General features: G+C 48.1%; 6 non-coding genes across 6 annotated transcripts; 4 read left to right on the top strand and 2 right to left on the bottom strand.

Moving 5' to 3' along the window:
• The first annotated feature begins 3,296 nt into the window (after positions 1-3,296).
• LOC148631093 (U4 spliceosomal RNA) lies at positions 3,297-3,438 on the top strand. The gene has a single exon (XR_015934902.1). It is a non-coding gene; the product is annotated as a U4 spliceosomal RNA (small nuclear RNA).
• Positions 3,439-4,778: 1,340 nt separating this feature from the next.
• LOC148631094 (U4 spliceosomal RNA) lies at positions 4,779-4,920 on the top strand. The gene has a single exon (XR_015934907.1). It is a non-coding gene; the product is annotated as a U4 spliceosomal RNA (small nuclear RNA).
• Positions 4,921-8,700: 3,780 nt separating this feature from the next.
• Positions 8,701-8,819, bottom strand: LOC148631095 (5S ribosomal RNA). The gene has a single exon (XR_015934886.1). It is a non-coding gene; the product is annotated as a 5S ribosomal RNA (ribosomal RNA).
• A 1,807-nt stretch (positions 8,820-10,626) lies between these two features.
• LOC148631096 (U1 spliceosomal RNA) lies at positions 10,627-10,790 on the top strand. Its single transcript, XR_015934878.1, has one exon. It is a non-coding gene; the product is annotated as a U1 spliceosomal RNA (small nuclear RNA).
• Positions 10,791-11,426: 636 nt separating this feature from the next.
• Positions 11,427-11,545, bottom strand: LOC148631097 (5S ribosomal RNA). The gene has a single exon (XR_015934884.1). It is a non-coding gene; the product is annotated as a 5S ribosomal RNA (ribosomal RNA).
• A 1,306-nt stretch (positions 11,546-12,851) lies between these two features.
• LOC148631098 (U4 spliceosomal RNA) lies at positions 12,852-12,993 on the top strand. The gene has a single exon (XR_015934894.1). It is a non-coding gene; the product is annotated as a U4 spliceosomal RNA (small nuclear RNA).
• The last annotated feature ends 2,295 nt before the right edge of the window (positions 12,994-15,288 follow it).

Raw genomic sequence — 15,288 nt, forward strand, 5'->3', positions numbered from 1 at the left:
GGTGTTTAGGCTGAGGCAGAATGCCTGTTAACAAAATGTTTTTCTAAAGGGGCCTCGCACTCTTTTCCAAGCAATGGTCACCATCCCCACCGAGTGTCACAATGTAGTCATGTCCTAGGACATCACCTGTTAGTCTCCATTTGTCTGCCACCAACACTTTAGGTTACGGGGTCACAACCGCACCCCAAAGACCAGAGGAGCCGTTGGCGTTCTGGCGGCGCAGATTGGGCTGAAGGTGAGGCGCTTGAATCTCGCTGTTGGAGGCCGTCTGAAACTGACCCAAGCCTTTCCCTTTGAATTAAATGTAAATAAGAAATGAACCCCAGATGCACATGGAATCAATCACGTGTTTCCTTTGAGCCGTTTCAGAGACTGCTGCAGAGTTTACCTTGCACAGATGCGCAAAGATTAATGATGGGGGTGCACGCTTCCAGGCGTCTTACAACTGTAGGGACTGATTAGAGACAATTCGTAGCTTGTGCTCATTTCCCTCTATTCCCCGTGTTGCAGTGGTAGGATGATGTAAATTCCTGCTTCGACACGTAACGGGATTATAATCAAGTGCAGTAGCTGAGGGCTTTAGTTTTGTTTCGTTTTCCATGGCGTTCGTAGGCGCGCAAATCAAAGGCAATTCCTGCGTCTAACACGAATGTAAATGCTTTTGAAAGTGCAGTGTGGTGCAGCTTGTAAAATCCTTGTCCACATTTTTGGTTTGTTGATGTTTTTTCTGTCTGCCAAAGTTGCATTTTGACATCCGGACTGGGGGACTTTATCATTTGAACGTGAAGCCAGCCTTAAACCCTCTGAGGCGTGTCTGTCTGCCGGCACGAATCTTGTGAAAGGTATTTTTTTTAACGGAGAGCAACTTTAAAAAGGTTTCCGCAGCCAAATCGCAGTCCGTGTTTGATTATAGGAGGAATGCGGCGGCGGCGAGCTCGCTGTAGTCGGGGCCGAGTAGTTAAGGCGATGGATTTGAAATCCATTGGGGACTCCCCGCTCAGGTTCGAATCCCGCCGACTACGGCGTCTGCCGCACGTCACCTTGTGCCTGTGCGGCAAAGGCGAAGTGCCGCTTCTCCTTTCCTGGTACTATAAAAATGCTACATCGCTTGGTCCTGCTTCCATGGAAAGCAGTTCTTCAGGTAATTCTACTCTCTTACCAAAGCTGTTAGGTTCCTTTCCGTGGTGAGATGGGTTGTCATGCAACGCTGCCACATAGTGCTGTAGCGGCAATGCTTGTTAATAAGACAGAATTAAGCGTTGGTATGCTCCTAAAAGAGGCCCCATCTCACCCTCCATCTCTGTGGTGCAGCCACAGAGAAATAATTCATGCGAGCTGATTTAAGAGTGTTTTCTTGTGATAAGAAGCAAGCTCCCAGACGGGGATGCAATTAGCTGAGCCTGGCTATCATGATCAATGGTCATCCATTGGCGCCTATCAGTCTAGGGAGTGCCGAATGGACATCTGGACTGCATTCCTAAGTGTCAAGAGTAAGTGACTTATATCTCACCTTGACCAACCAATCAGGGACTGGCAGGGCGTGGTAATACCACGTGGGTCTCCAATGCCCGCCAAACTCTCAACCAATCAGCACACATCTGGGTCTTGATCAAAAAGGGAGCGCAAGCTCAGTTCTGGGCTCTCCTTGGCCATTTTCGCGCATCCTCAGAGACAATCACGTGACAACTGCCGTTGTCTGCAAAAGGACTTGGACTTTGTTCAAAGCGCGAGGCCGAGGATCCCGTACGTACTCAGAATTCTACCAACGTGAATGCTCCGCTTGATCAACGGCAGCCTACAGTTGGACCCTCGTCGACAACCTGAATAGCTTATTCAGAAGCAGCGCTGGACCGGGAACGAACCAGTTTCTTCCCAGGCAAAAGAGTGACTTGTGAGGACTCGCGGTCACACTCTGTGCATAGAGACTTTCTACTAGCCAGCCGGACTGCTGGTAGATCCCCTCGGAGCAACGACTGCCCTGCGCGCCGCAGTTAGATTCCTCCGCCCGTCCTACTCCGAGCTGCACCTTGACTGGCTGGCCGGTAGCCAGAGGACGCCGACACAACGCCCATTGGACAACCGCTGGAACAGAGGCTGCAACATAGCCTGTCAGCTGGTTTGGTGTTCGTGCCGGGAAACTCCAAATCCAAACACAATGGATAAGTAAACCCCATGTTCTACATTGCGTCTCGAGAATTTAATTGTACCTCAACACAAGTTGTTATCAATTTAATTCATGAGTAATGTATTTACTTCCGAGTTTAGAGTAACAGTGGGTAATAACACTGATTAGCGATTTGGTAACCGAACGATATATTGACATATATTCTCTGTTGTGTATCTCTTTGTGTTTGCATCTCTTCGAGATTATATACCTTGTATATTGATAACCCTCACCGTAAGGTCTGCCTCTCGTATCCAGGCAGACTAGTATATGTTTGGTGCACAGTTATATTAATAAATGTATCCCGTGTATTGAACCCGTGTGTGTGCGTTGTTAGTTGTTCTGACGATTGATTTTCTAAAAGCCCCAACGAACAACCTCGTGATTACTGCTACAATTAATAATTGTCTCAGTAAACCCATCAAAACCTCTACAGTGCCGACAGACAAGTGTGTTGCGAGAGAAGAGAAAAGTGTTTGAAGATTTAAGAGTGTCTTAGGTGGAGCCAAAATCAAGTGTCACAAATGCAAGTGGAAAGATTTCCAATGTTTAATATGGTCAAAATAAGCGGAAGTTACCAGCTGGTCCGGCACAGTCTGCCATGCTTTTGTCATATACTGTAAAGTGGTGTGGAACTGGGTGTCGAACTGGAGCCTCACCATTTGCATATGTGAGGCTCCAGTTATACATCGAGTGTCACATTAAATGACAAAAATGAAGAGAGTTAAAGCACCTGGAGAGGTTTTCTTACAACTTTTGAGCTGACACAGTTTTGGAAAATGTTTCCTTCACGCTGCACTGAACAACATAGGCAGCCAAGAGCCTTTTACTAAAGATTTCCATGGAGAGGAGCATGAATGAGTTCCATACAATTTTTGTGCTTCCCTGCCTTCGGGTGGGGCGCAGCTGGGCTGGTCAAAGAGAGAAAACAAAATCGCTCACAATCGCTCTTATTATGGCGACTGTGGCCGTCTGCTCTGTGAGTCCTCGGTCTCCGCCTGTCTGATTGGCGCTCTTTTCTTTGGGGGGCGGGAAGTGTCCGGCCGCATATATGAAGCGTTACAGCAACGACATGCCATGAGACGATTGATAACGATTTCCATAGGATCCCCGCGGTTGCCTGGCAACCGTCAGCTTTGCGCAGTGGCAGTATCGTAGCCTGTGAGGTATAGCCGAGGCGCGATTATTGCTAGTTGAAAACTTTTCCCAATACCCCGCTTCCGCCGGTTTGCAATACAATCGGCGAAAACAATTTTCGACAGTCTCGTCAGAGACTGAGCAAGGTGTTTAAAGACAGATTTTGTCATGGTAACATCATGGTAGAAAGAAACAAGCTTCTTACGTCTCAACAGAAACGCTCTTTAGCTCTTTCAGCGTTATGCAGAGAACAGCGTCTGTCGAGATCACTTTTGAGTCAGCGCGAAACGCCGTGTGCTGTCAGTTTGATTTCATATTGCTCGTAGGGCGCCCGGCTTTTGTCTGTCAAACGTTAGGTTGCGCTTCTTCATGCTGCATCGTCGGCATGAGTGGAGCTTTTTAATTGTCTGTACTTGTCTTACTGCGCCCCATAAGAAATCGTTTGTCCCCGTTCAAAAGAGATTGTGCGATGTCCTGCAGCGTTCGCAAAGCAAACCTTTGACAGTTTGAAAAGAGGAATTTATTCTGCTTCCTGTGCGTGCAGTAGTTACAAAGTTGAACGTCTTTACACGATCTGCTGCAGTTTTCAGTGGGCGGGCTTTGTCAGATGGCTTGTAAAAACGCACTGTGTTTCGGCTCGGGAAACATCATGAGCAGTGTCCTGCATGTTTTCTGTGTATAGCTGTCTTTTAACGCATACAGAATTCATTCGAAATCATTGATTTCTCCAATTAACAAGGGACCTCCCTTTTTGAACCTGCGAGAAGCATTCTTTCAATGTAACAGATTTACTCCGAGGAAAGGCAGCATGACATTGAGAGTAGCTCAAGCTTTCAGCACCCGTATCGGGCTGCGTGTATGCAGACACCGCTCAGAATCCCCTGTAAGATTCTCCCTCACTTCCGTTGTGCAGTGCTTTACCTCTTTCAAAAGGATTCACTTCCCTAGTCACATTCCAAGGCTCATCGAACCCGGGCTGTTTCCTCCAGCGGTATAGTATTGCAGTGAGACAGCACGATGCCTGCAAGACTATGTCACGCTAAACGCCACAAATTGTGTTTGTCCGTTCGTGTCAGTCGTCCTGCAGCCACGGGAAGTGGGACACAAACATGCTGCAATGCTTTCAGGACGTTAGGATTTGTTTATGCAACATCCGAGAAGAGTACTTGTGGCTTGAATGTGAACTGTACGTGCCCGCCCCCTTTCCTCTGTAGTGCATGAGTTCCTCCCGGCATGCCCTTCGTCATTGTTCTGTCATCTTGTATTTAAAGGGTTGTATTTCTGCTGCTGAAAATAAGCAACGGTTTTCTCACAACGCCCTTTGTTCCCGACGGAGCCCTTGTCTGTCATGAAATTCTTCAAAACCTCAAGCTAGAAGAAGAAGAAGACGAAAAATATGAAGCGTTACCGCCACGACATGCCTTGAGACGATCGATAACGATTTCCATAGGATCCCCGCGGTTGCCTGGCAACCGTCATTTTTGCGCAGTGGCAGTATCGTAGCCTGTGAGGTTTAGCCGAGGCGCAATTATTGCTAGTTGAAAACTTTTCCCAATACCCCGCTTCCGCCGGTTTGCAATACAATCGTCGAAAGCAATTTTTGACAGTCTCGTCAGTGCGTGACATAGTCTTGCAGGCATCGTGCTGTCTAACTGCAATACTATACCGCTGGAGGAAACAGCCCGGGTTCAATGAGCCTTGGAATGTGACTAGGAAAGTGAAGCCTTTTGAAAGAGGTAATGTCAACGCTTTTTTAACAGAGTACCAAAGAAGCGTCTTTTTTGAAGGCCTGGGCACTGAGCATTGTTGGTTCAGTGGTAGAATTCTCGCTTCTCATGCGGGAGGCTCTGGTTCGATTCCCAGCCAAAGCAGTGGCTTTTGCAGCGAGCGGCTCCATCACTTGCATCCCCTTGCAACTCGCAACTGAAAACCCACTGAAGCTAAGCAGGTGTGAGCCAGGTCAGTACCCGGATGAGGGTGAGCTACAGGGAAAAACAAAGTTTCCAGCTGGAAGCGGTGTTAATGGTGCCGGCGGGGGGGCGCTCACCCTGAGGTCTGTGCGGGTCCCAATGCCCCAGCATAGTGACGGAGACGCTGTGTTGTAAAAGGGCGCTGTCTCTTGGATGAGATGTAAAACCGAGGTCACAGCGCTCTGTGGTCATTAAAAATGACCACCAAAACCTTTGACAAAAGCTCTTGGTAATTGATGGTCTTCAATAATGCTTCTCCTTTAGGTACATTTTAAATCAGCTGAAAAATGCTGTGAAATGGGGGGTCACTTCACGCCAGTGTAGGATTTGGGTTACAAGAACTATAAAACTGCACGAGAAAGCCCGTACACTGAATTACACGGCTTTCAATTCAAAGGAGGGCAAAAGAAATTCCCTGAGTTCGATTTTTTGCAGCACAGAGAGGATTGCTGTCGTGAGGCTGGTTAGCTCAGTTGGTTAGAGCTAATAACACCAAGGTTGTGGGTTCGAGTCCCGTACGGGCCAGGTCCTTTTCTCCTCTCTTACAAAAGCTGTTAGGTTCCTTTCCGTGGTGAGATGGGTTGTCATGCAACGCTGCTACATAATGCCGACAGACAATTAAATGACAAAAATGAAGAGAGTTAAAGCAGCTGCAAAGATTTTCTTACAACTTTTGAGCTGACACAGTTTTGGAAAATGTTTTCTTCACGCTGCACTGTACCACATAGGCAGCCAAGAGTCTCCAAAACAAAACAGAATTGACAGTCATATAATGTCCATTAACCCCGGTTTTAAACACAGCATCATGTCTGCCATCATAAGAATATGAGTCCAATATTTTAGAATATAGTCAGAATGTCTTCTAACCTTACCTGTGGTGTCTTTAATCCCTATTGCTCAATGCATGATGTACGTACTGCATACATGTGTCTTGAGAATGAGGAATGGGCCCCTGAGACATTTACCTGTTTCACAAATGATCGTATTTTACTAGAGATTCTGTTTGGGATTCAGATGTGCATTCGGACAGCAATTCCTTTCAAGAAATGATACGTTCTGGATGAGGTCAAAGGTGCTGGAACACTGTATTTAGGATGTATTTGCAGTGATTGTGTCTCCTGCTTCAACGCAGTGATATATAGATGTGCTCCTGTAATTTATTGGTACATGCCCAGGGCAGTAAGTTGTCTGAGGATTTATTTCCAGACGGCATAGAGCAGTGAAGCAGTGAAGTAGTGCAACACACTGGATCATTATATTATTAGAATCTATTCTACTTAAATTATTACATTATACACAACTTTAGCTCTCAGCACCGTACTGAGCCCAGGTGTTTTTCTAAAGCTGTCAGGTGCAGTTCATTCACATGAAGGAAATCTCTTACTGGGTACGATTACAATGCAGTAAGTAGCACAGACTACTTAGGGAGTAGGCTGATGTGTTTAAAAACAACCAGCGCCAGACAGGAGTCGAACCTCCAAACTCCTAATCCATAGTCAGACACATTATCCATTGCACCACTGGCCCTCGTGTGACACTGCAGGGCTGTAACCCAGTGAGCTTAGCACTGCAACTAGTAAAATATTACCCCCGGTCCATTCTTTTCCAAAAGTGAGAAGCACCTGTTTTCTACATTTTGTCTGTTTTAAAACCATATCTCTTTAAACCAAACCAAGAGTTTGTCTTTTGCACTGATATTCAGATTCATTTCGATTTCAAAGAAAAAAAAAACATTACCTTCCAAAGCATCATAAAATTGTCCCTTCCTCCAGACTCTACTTCTCTCTTGTAGTAGTACAGCAGACCTTTCCAGGTGAGAAGATCACAGAGTCCGAAATGAGCTTCCTCCATCAAGCAAAGTACCTGAACTTGACTCAGTCATCATAAAAGCACCCCTGTAATAAAGAAATTAAATCCGAAATCAAGAGGGCAGTTGTCTACTGAAGTTCAAGAAGTCATAAATTTTAACCTAGCAACATATTAAAGGCTGCATCTATACAATTACGATTCTAGAAATGCTCACCAGATTACGTTTTAAGAAAGAACTGCGCCTCAGGTTCCGCCGAGATCTTAACTCGGATGGCGGGATTCAGAGTCTGGAGTGTGGAATGATGGCGCACGGAGGGTCCACATACTGTGGATCCCTCAGTGATCTTCCGCGTGTTCAAACCGCCAGCGTGTGACTCCCCTGTCCCCCTGACCTCATTGCTCTGCTCTCGCCTCTGTGCAGCTGAGCCCGACTCATGGTAAAGTGGAAAAAAATATGCCCTCAACGTGAGATTTACTCTGGAGTGAGGATAGTTGTTACCTTCTTATCGTTGAAACGGATGTATGTGATGTGGCGACTAGGTTCTTCTCCATTAGCAGGCTTAAGGTTAAAGAAAAAAACATTACTGACTTCTTTTTTTTTTGCCAGCCGCGAGCGCTGATTAGCGAGGTTTGTATTTCATGTTTTGCAAGTTGCATCCATTTTAAGAAAAACAAGTCGTTCAAGACAGGAAATGAATACTTGCATTTAATTAAGTCTAGACGTATGCGGTTGTCCATAATGACCAGTTCTGTTCGAGAACACAGAACAAAAAAAGGCACCGCTGGGATTCGGACCCAGCATTTTCTGTTTACTAGACTGGCGCTTTAACCAACTAAGCCACGGCGCCCCGGGAGTGCTGTCCTTTTGCAGCCACTTGGAGACGCCACTCAGACACATCTGCATTCGGTGTGTGCTCCGCCTGCTCGCTGAGCAAGTTGCCACCTTTACATACAATAGCAACATCAACACCAAGAGAAAGGATGACAAATGGCTTTTATCTGGAACTTTTCATGTCCAAGGAGCTCAATGTGCTTTCTGTGTACAACAGGGCCACTGAACTCCACACTGGCCACTGAACCACAGCAGTGGCTTGCTGGCTTGACATCTCCCAAGGAAAATGTTGAAATCGCATGTGGAACAGGAAAATGACCCTCGAGTATGAGGGAAAAAAAAGAAAAAGATCAACTGGAGTGCGCCAACCCATGTCAGGACAGCCCAGTTTCCTAGACGAGGTGGCCGAGTGGTTACTGTATGCTGAGTCTAAAGACAGTTTCACCCGTTTTCTGATTGCTCGGTTCTGTACCAGTGCAGACATGTCAAACAGTGAATGGCTGTACCTCTATTGTATCCGTGCTCAATGAATGAAATCGGTAACAAATGAATATATGTCTAGTTATACGAAAAACGAGTGGTTTATCGACTCATCTTCATTTGCAGATTTAGAGGGAGCTTCGATATTCGTTTTATAGACGGGTTTTTTTTTTTGAATATGGGTCACACACATGCCACAGCAACAAAACATCTCTAGAGATGAGGCTATAGATCACCTTTCCATCCTGCAGGTTTTCCTCCCAAAGCCTACGGCACCAACGGCGACCCCTGCTGGCCGGGAGAGCAAAAGCTTACAGCACCTGGTATTCCCAGGCAGTCTCCCATCCAAGTACTAACCAGGCCCGACGCTGCTTAGCTTCCGAGATCAAACGAGATCAGGCGTGTTCAGGGTGGTGTGGCCATAAGCAAAAGCCCCGGCGCCTGACTCGCTACTTGAAGCTGTGTGTGGCGGGGGTTCCGTGCCCCCCGAGCGGGACTGAAGGATCGTTCGTGTGCAACTCTTTGGAAAGGAGCTGCTTTCCAAATCGCATTGCGTGCCTGGATGTTGGCGAATGCGCTCCCTTGTGTTGGCTCATCCCGCACTGGAGGAGGACAAACAATCTGCACGGAGGAGCACCAGGCAAGTCTTCACCAGACAAAAACCTCCAGTGCACAGCACTCTGGAAACATTTCGGGGCTTTCGCGTGTTTATTTCAGCACGTAAAGCGCACCGGTCCAACACGTCGGCCGGGCGCGCAGCGCCTCCGCCCTCTTGTGGCCTTGCGGCGTCAGAGCAAGAGGCTCCTTCTCGCTGCCTTTCCGCTGTGTTGCAGGGCCCCGAGAGGGAACCCGGAGCGCGCACTTTGTGGGGGGCGGGGGACCGCGTTCGCGCTCTGCCCCCGGTCTCTTGCGCGAGTACTAAATCTCACGGACAGGGGGGCCTCGTCATTGATTGTTACAGGTGAGACGGGGATTAGGAGGAGACCCCGACTGATGGGTAAAGGGGAGTACTAACACCAGAGGGACACCCCCGGCGTCTCTTTTTGAGAGACGCCCTGGGGTTTCCTAATGGCCAAGGAGGGTCGGGACCTCGGTTTGACGCCTCCCCCGAAGGACGGCGCCTGTTTGTGCAGCAGAGTGTCGCCATCAGGAGGCTGGGGCGTAAGAGAGCCACACAGCCCGCAGGGTGAGCGCTCCCTACTGGTCCCAGTCACACCTCTTGCAGGAGCAGCAGCAACCGGAGCTTTTCCGGGGTGGAATCTCCCATCCGGGTGCCGGCCAGGCTCACACCTGCTGGGCTGCCCCGGGGGTGAGCCCAGTCGAGAGTCGCAGGGCCAGATCTAGTCACCGGGGAGAAACGATACAAGTGAAGGATTGCTCGGCTCTCGGCACTTGAAAAGACCGAAAAATGTCTCGTTCCCGCCGGAGCTGAATGTACCCGCATGTGTGGTGTCGTCTTCTTCCCCCGCCCCGCTGTGTTTGCTGTATTGTCTCTGAAGCCGGCCCCCCCGAGACGAGACGGGCTGTTCTTGTGCCCCAATTAACACTTTACAGGTGCCATTCCCCGACATTGTGGCCATTGTCGGTGCTCACACGCGGTAAGATAAGGCGGAGGAGAGCGGGGCATGCCCAGGGGCAGACATTCAAGGAGGGGGCAGTGCGAGGTGAGGTGAGGTGCGAAACGCCGGAGCCCCGACGCAGCTAATGCGGGGCACTTGTTGGACTGGCATCGAAAGGACGTGTGCGCACGGAGCGAGCCTTCCCTGCGGCGGAGCGCGGGAACTTTCTCCCCCCCTCCCGCTGCAGGAGTTGTGTGCACTGCAGCGGTGCCGAGAGAAAAGCACAGAAGGCAGCAGGCTCTGGAGAGCAGGTAAGAGACGGAGCCTTGTGGGCAGGCGAGCAGGCCCGTTTTTTGGAAATTGCTGAAAAGGTTTGTTCGGTGTGTGGCAGGCGCACGTCGCGAGCTTGCGTGGCGATCTGCCGGTCTGGAGTTATGCAAATGAGGCCGAATTGCATCCCGGGACATGCTGCGAATGCGCAACGGCGACTGCAGATGTGTAGGAAACGGCGCGCTCGTTTTCTCGTTTTGCCCATACTTTTGAGTGTTAGTGTGGCGTGTGAGTGTGTGAAAGAGTGGGCCCAGCAGGAGGCGGTGGCGTGCGGGGCGAGGAGGTGGCCTAGGCTGCGCGATTTGTGCTGTGGGTGCGGGCCGCTTGCAGGGGCCTGTTTAACTCATACTTACCTGGCAGGGGAGATACCTTGATCAAGAAGGAGGTTCACCCAGGGCGAGGCTCGGCCATTGCACTCCGGCTGTGCTGACCCCTGCGAATTCCCCAAATGTGGGAATCTCGACTGCATAATTTCTGGTAGTGGGGGACTGCGTTCGCGCTCTCCCCTGATGTGCTTGGTCCAAAATCAGATACGGGAGCGTTAGGACACCACGAGCTGCGTGGCTGCGGAAGGATCCCGGTTTGACAGGAGTGGACGCCGCTGCTGGTTCTCGCTGGCTTTTAGTTAGGGGTCCGGAGAAGCATCTCAAGCTAGTTCCACTACTCCTTCCGGACGTTCATTCCCTTTTCAAAGTCGGTCGTTTTGCTGTAGTCTGCGTTCTTTAGGCTGATTATCGAGGTTAGCCTTTATTTGGTCATGGGGGGCCTCGGTACTGTATGCTGAGTCTAAAGACAGTTTCACCCGTTTTCTGATTGCTCGGTTCTGTACCAGTGCAGACATGTCAAACAGTGAATGGCTGTACCTCTATTGTATCCGTGCTCAATGAATGAAATCGGTAACAAATGAATAAATGTCTAGTTATAAGAAAAACGAGTGGTTTATCGACTCATCTTCATTTGCAGATTTAGAGGCAGCTTCGATATTCGTTTTACAGACGGGTTTTTTTTTTTGAATATGGGTCACACACATGCCATAGCAACAAAACATCTCTAGAGATGAGGCTATAGATCACCTTTCCATCCTGCAGGTTTTCCTCCCAAAGCCTACGGCACCAACGGCGACCCCTGCTGGCCGGGAGAGCAAAAGCTTACAGCACCTGGTATTCCCAGGCAGTCTCCCATCCAAGTACTAACCAGGCCCGACGCTGCTTAGCTTCCGAGATCAGACGAGATCAGGCGTGTTCAGGGTGGTGTGGCCATAAGCGAAAGCCCCGGCGCCTGACTCGCTACTTGAAGCTATGTGTGGCGGGGGTTCCGTGCCCCCCGAGCGGGACTGAAGGATCGTTCGTGTGCAACTCTTTGGAAAGGAGCTGCTTTCCAAATCGCATTGCGTGCCTGGATGTTGGCGAATGCGCTCCCTTGTGTTGGCTCGTCCCGCACTGGAGGAGGACAAACAATCTGCACGGAGGAGCACCAGGCAAGTCTTCACCAGACAAAAACCTCCAGTGCACAGCACTCTGGAAACATTTCGGGGCTTTCGCGTGTTTATTTCAGCACGTAAAGCGCACCGGTCCAACACGTCGGCCGGGCGCGCGGCGCCTCCGCCCTGTTGCTGCCCCTGCAGCTGCTTCACTTTTCCCTTTAGTTGCCATCGATTTTTTTGTAGTGCTATACATATACGATTGAGGTATCTTAGAGTTCTCCTTCGAAGACCCAGCACTCTCTTTTCTTTTCCCAGTGTTACTCATATCGGACTTTTTAAACCAAAAAAAAAATCGTTTTTTCTTTCAATTATAACTGAAGTTTAAACAACTAGTGTTAAGTCCTTATTTTTCTGTAGTCAAAAAAAGCAAAAATTAACATTCAGGTCATGAAAAACTCAAAAAAACTCCCCAACCACTAAACTTTACCTCCCACCTGAGCGCCATCTTGAACGCCCTTACCACCAGAGAATGCTCACGATTTCGGAAGCTGTCTCCGGGACGTGCTGATTCCACACATCCTGAATAAATCATGATATTGTTAGTTGCTGTAGCTAGACGTTCAAATGAGTTTCATGGCCAGATGGACTGTTTCCTCCAGCGGTATAATATTGCAGTGAGACAGCACGATGCCTGCAAGACTATGTCACGCTAAACGCCACAGATTGTGTTTGTCCGTTCGTGTCAGTCGTCCCGCAGCCACGGGAAGTGGGACACAAACATGCTGCAATGCTTTCAAGACGTTAGGATTTGTTTGTGCAACATCCAAGAAGAGTACTTGTGGCTTGAATGTGAACTGTACGTGCCCGCCCCCTTTCCTCTGTAGTGCATGAGTTCCTCCCGGCATGCCCTTCGTCATTGTTCTGTCTTCTTGTATTTAAAGGGTTGTATTTCTGCTGCTGAAAATAAGCAACGGTTTTCTCACAACGCCCTTTGTTCCCAACGGAGCCCTTGTCTGTCATGAAATTCTTCAAAACCTCAAGCTAGAAGAAGAAGAAGACGACAAATATGAAGCGTTATAGCAACGACATGCCATGAGACGATCGATAACGATTTCCATAGGATCCCCGCGGTTGCCTGGCAACCGTCAGCTTTGCGCAGTGGCAGTATCGTAGCCTGTGAGGTTTAGCCGAGGCGCGATTATTGCTAGTTGAAAACTTTTCCCAATACCCCGCTTCCGCCGGTTTGCAATACAATCGGCGAAAGCAATTTTTGACAGTCTCGTCAGAGACTGAGCAAGGTGTTTAAAGACAGATTTGGTCAAGGTGATATCATGGTAGAAAGAAACGAGCTTGTTACGTGTCAACAGAAACGCTCTTTAGCTCTTTCAGCTTTATGCAGAGAACAGCGTCTGTCGAGATTACTTTTGTGTCAGCGCGAAACGCCGTGTGCTGTCAGTATGATTTCATATTGCTCATAGCGGCGCCTGGCTTTTGTCTGTCAAACGTTAGGTTGCGCTTCTTCATGCTGCATCGTCGGCATGAGTGGAGCATTTTAAACGTCTGTACTTACTGCGCCCCATAAGAAATCGTTTGTCCCCATTCAAAAGAGATTGTGCGATGTCCTGCAGCGTTCGCAAAGCAAACCTTTGACAGTTTGAAAAGAGGAATTTATTCTGCTTCCTGTGCGTGCAGTAGTTACAAAGTTGAACGTCTTTACATGATCTGCTGCAGTTTTCAGTGGGTGGGCTTTGTCAAATGGCTTGGAAAAACGCACTGTGTTTCGGCTCGGGAAACATCATGAGCAGTGTCCTGCATGTTTTCTGTGTATAGCTGTCTTTTAACGCATACAGAATTCATTCGAAATCATTGATTTCTCCAATTAACAAGGGTCCCTTTTTGAACCTGCCAGAAGCATTCTTTCAATGTAACAGATTTACTCCGGGGAAGGGCAGCATGACATTGAGAGTAGCTCAAGCTTTCAGCACCTTTATCTGACTGCATGTATGCAGACACTGCTCAGAATCCCCTGTAAGATTCTCCTTCAATTCCGTTTTGCAGTGCTTTAGCTCTTTCAAAAGGCTTCGCTTTGCTAGTCACAATCCAAGGCTCATGACAGCATTTGAAAACATTCGCAACTTCGTTGGCCGGGAATCGAACCTGGGTTAACTGCTTTGAAGGCAGCTATGCGCAACACTGGCTCGCTCCAGAATAAATCTCACGTCGAGGGCATATTTTTTTCCATTTTACCGTGAGTCGGGCTCAGCTGCACAGAGGAGAGAGCAGAGCAATGAGGTTACGGGGACAGGGGAGTCACACGCTGGCGGTTTGAATATGCGGAAGATCACTGAGGGATCCACAGTATATGGACCCTCCGTGCGCCATCAGTCCGCACTCCGGACTCTGAATCCTGCCATCCGAGTTAAGATCTCGGCGGAACCTGAGGCGCAGTTCCTTCTTAAAACGTAATCTGGTGAGCATTTCTAGAATCGTACTTGTATAGATGCAGCCTTTAATGTGTTGCTAGGTTAAAATTGATGACTTCTTGTATTTCAGTAGGCAACTGCCCTCTTGATTTCGGATTTAATTTCTTTATTACAGGGGCGCTTTTATGAAGACAGAGTCATGTTCAGGTACTTTGCTTGATGGAGGAAGCTCATTTCGGACTCTGTGATCTGCTCACCTGGAAAGGTCTGCTATACTACTACAAGAGAGAAGTAGAGTCTGGAAGAAGGGACAATTTTATGATGCTTTGGAAGATAATGTTTTTTTTTCTTATACTGAAAATGAAAGGTAGTTGTTTCTATATGGACTCAGTCTTTGGAATTTGTATATTTATATATTTCAGTGAACCCTCAGCCATTCCTTCTGTATTGTAATTCAATTTCTCTTTTAAAATTCTTTCCCCACTTCTAGGACCTGCAGTTGCTGAACTCCACAATGGCTTCTATTGGAAAGTCTGTGACTGAGACCAAGTAAGTGTTCACTTTTTTATGAAACCATTATTTATTTAGGAGCAATGAGCAATTCTTATATAAATGCAATAAAATCATTATGCTCAAACTATGAGAGAGAAAATTAAGGATAATTTAAGAAATCAGTCTTGTTTCTATACACAGATGGTATTATTTATTTTCAAAGGAAACCCGCGCGGATTCCCCTGGTGTGCAAGATGTACCTGAATACTCTTGATCAGCTTCCTGCTCACTTGAAGAGGGCGTGTATGAAGCACGCCACGGCAGAAAAGATCAGGATGGCCTCTCAACAGGCGAGGGAGGACATGATGAATCACCTGAAGAACGGGGTCATCGTGGATTACCACAGAATAGAGATCGTGTCTGGTGAGGCAAACAGGATAGTGGTTGTAAGACTGCTAGAGTCCTTGGGCCTTTTTGTACATGGGAAGCCTGAAGACACATTGGCAAGGTGAGATATTTTTAATCTGTAAGGCTTCTGTAGTTTCTTTTTGAAATCATTGTTACAACATATTATGTAAAAGCATGTTGAAAAGAATCTACCTGCATTCCAGCGGCCCTGAGCAAGAGGCCGCTGTCCAGGAGGAAGAGATGCCAGAGGCTGCTCTAGAA

This window comes from Lepisosteus platostomus, unplaced genomic scaffold, assembly GCF_059453375.1.
Source record: "Lepisosteus platostomus isolate fLepPlt1 unplaced genomic scaffold, fLepPlt1.hap1 Scaffold_80_H1, whole genome shotgun sequence".
In the NCBI taxonomy this organism is placed as follows: Eukaryota; Metazoa; Chordata; class Actinopteri; order Semionotiformes; family Lepisosteidae; genus Lepisosteus; species Lepisosteus platostomus.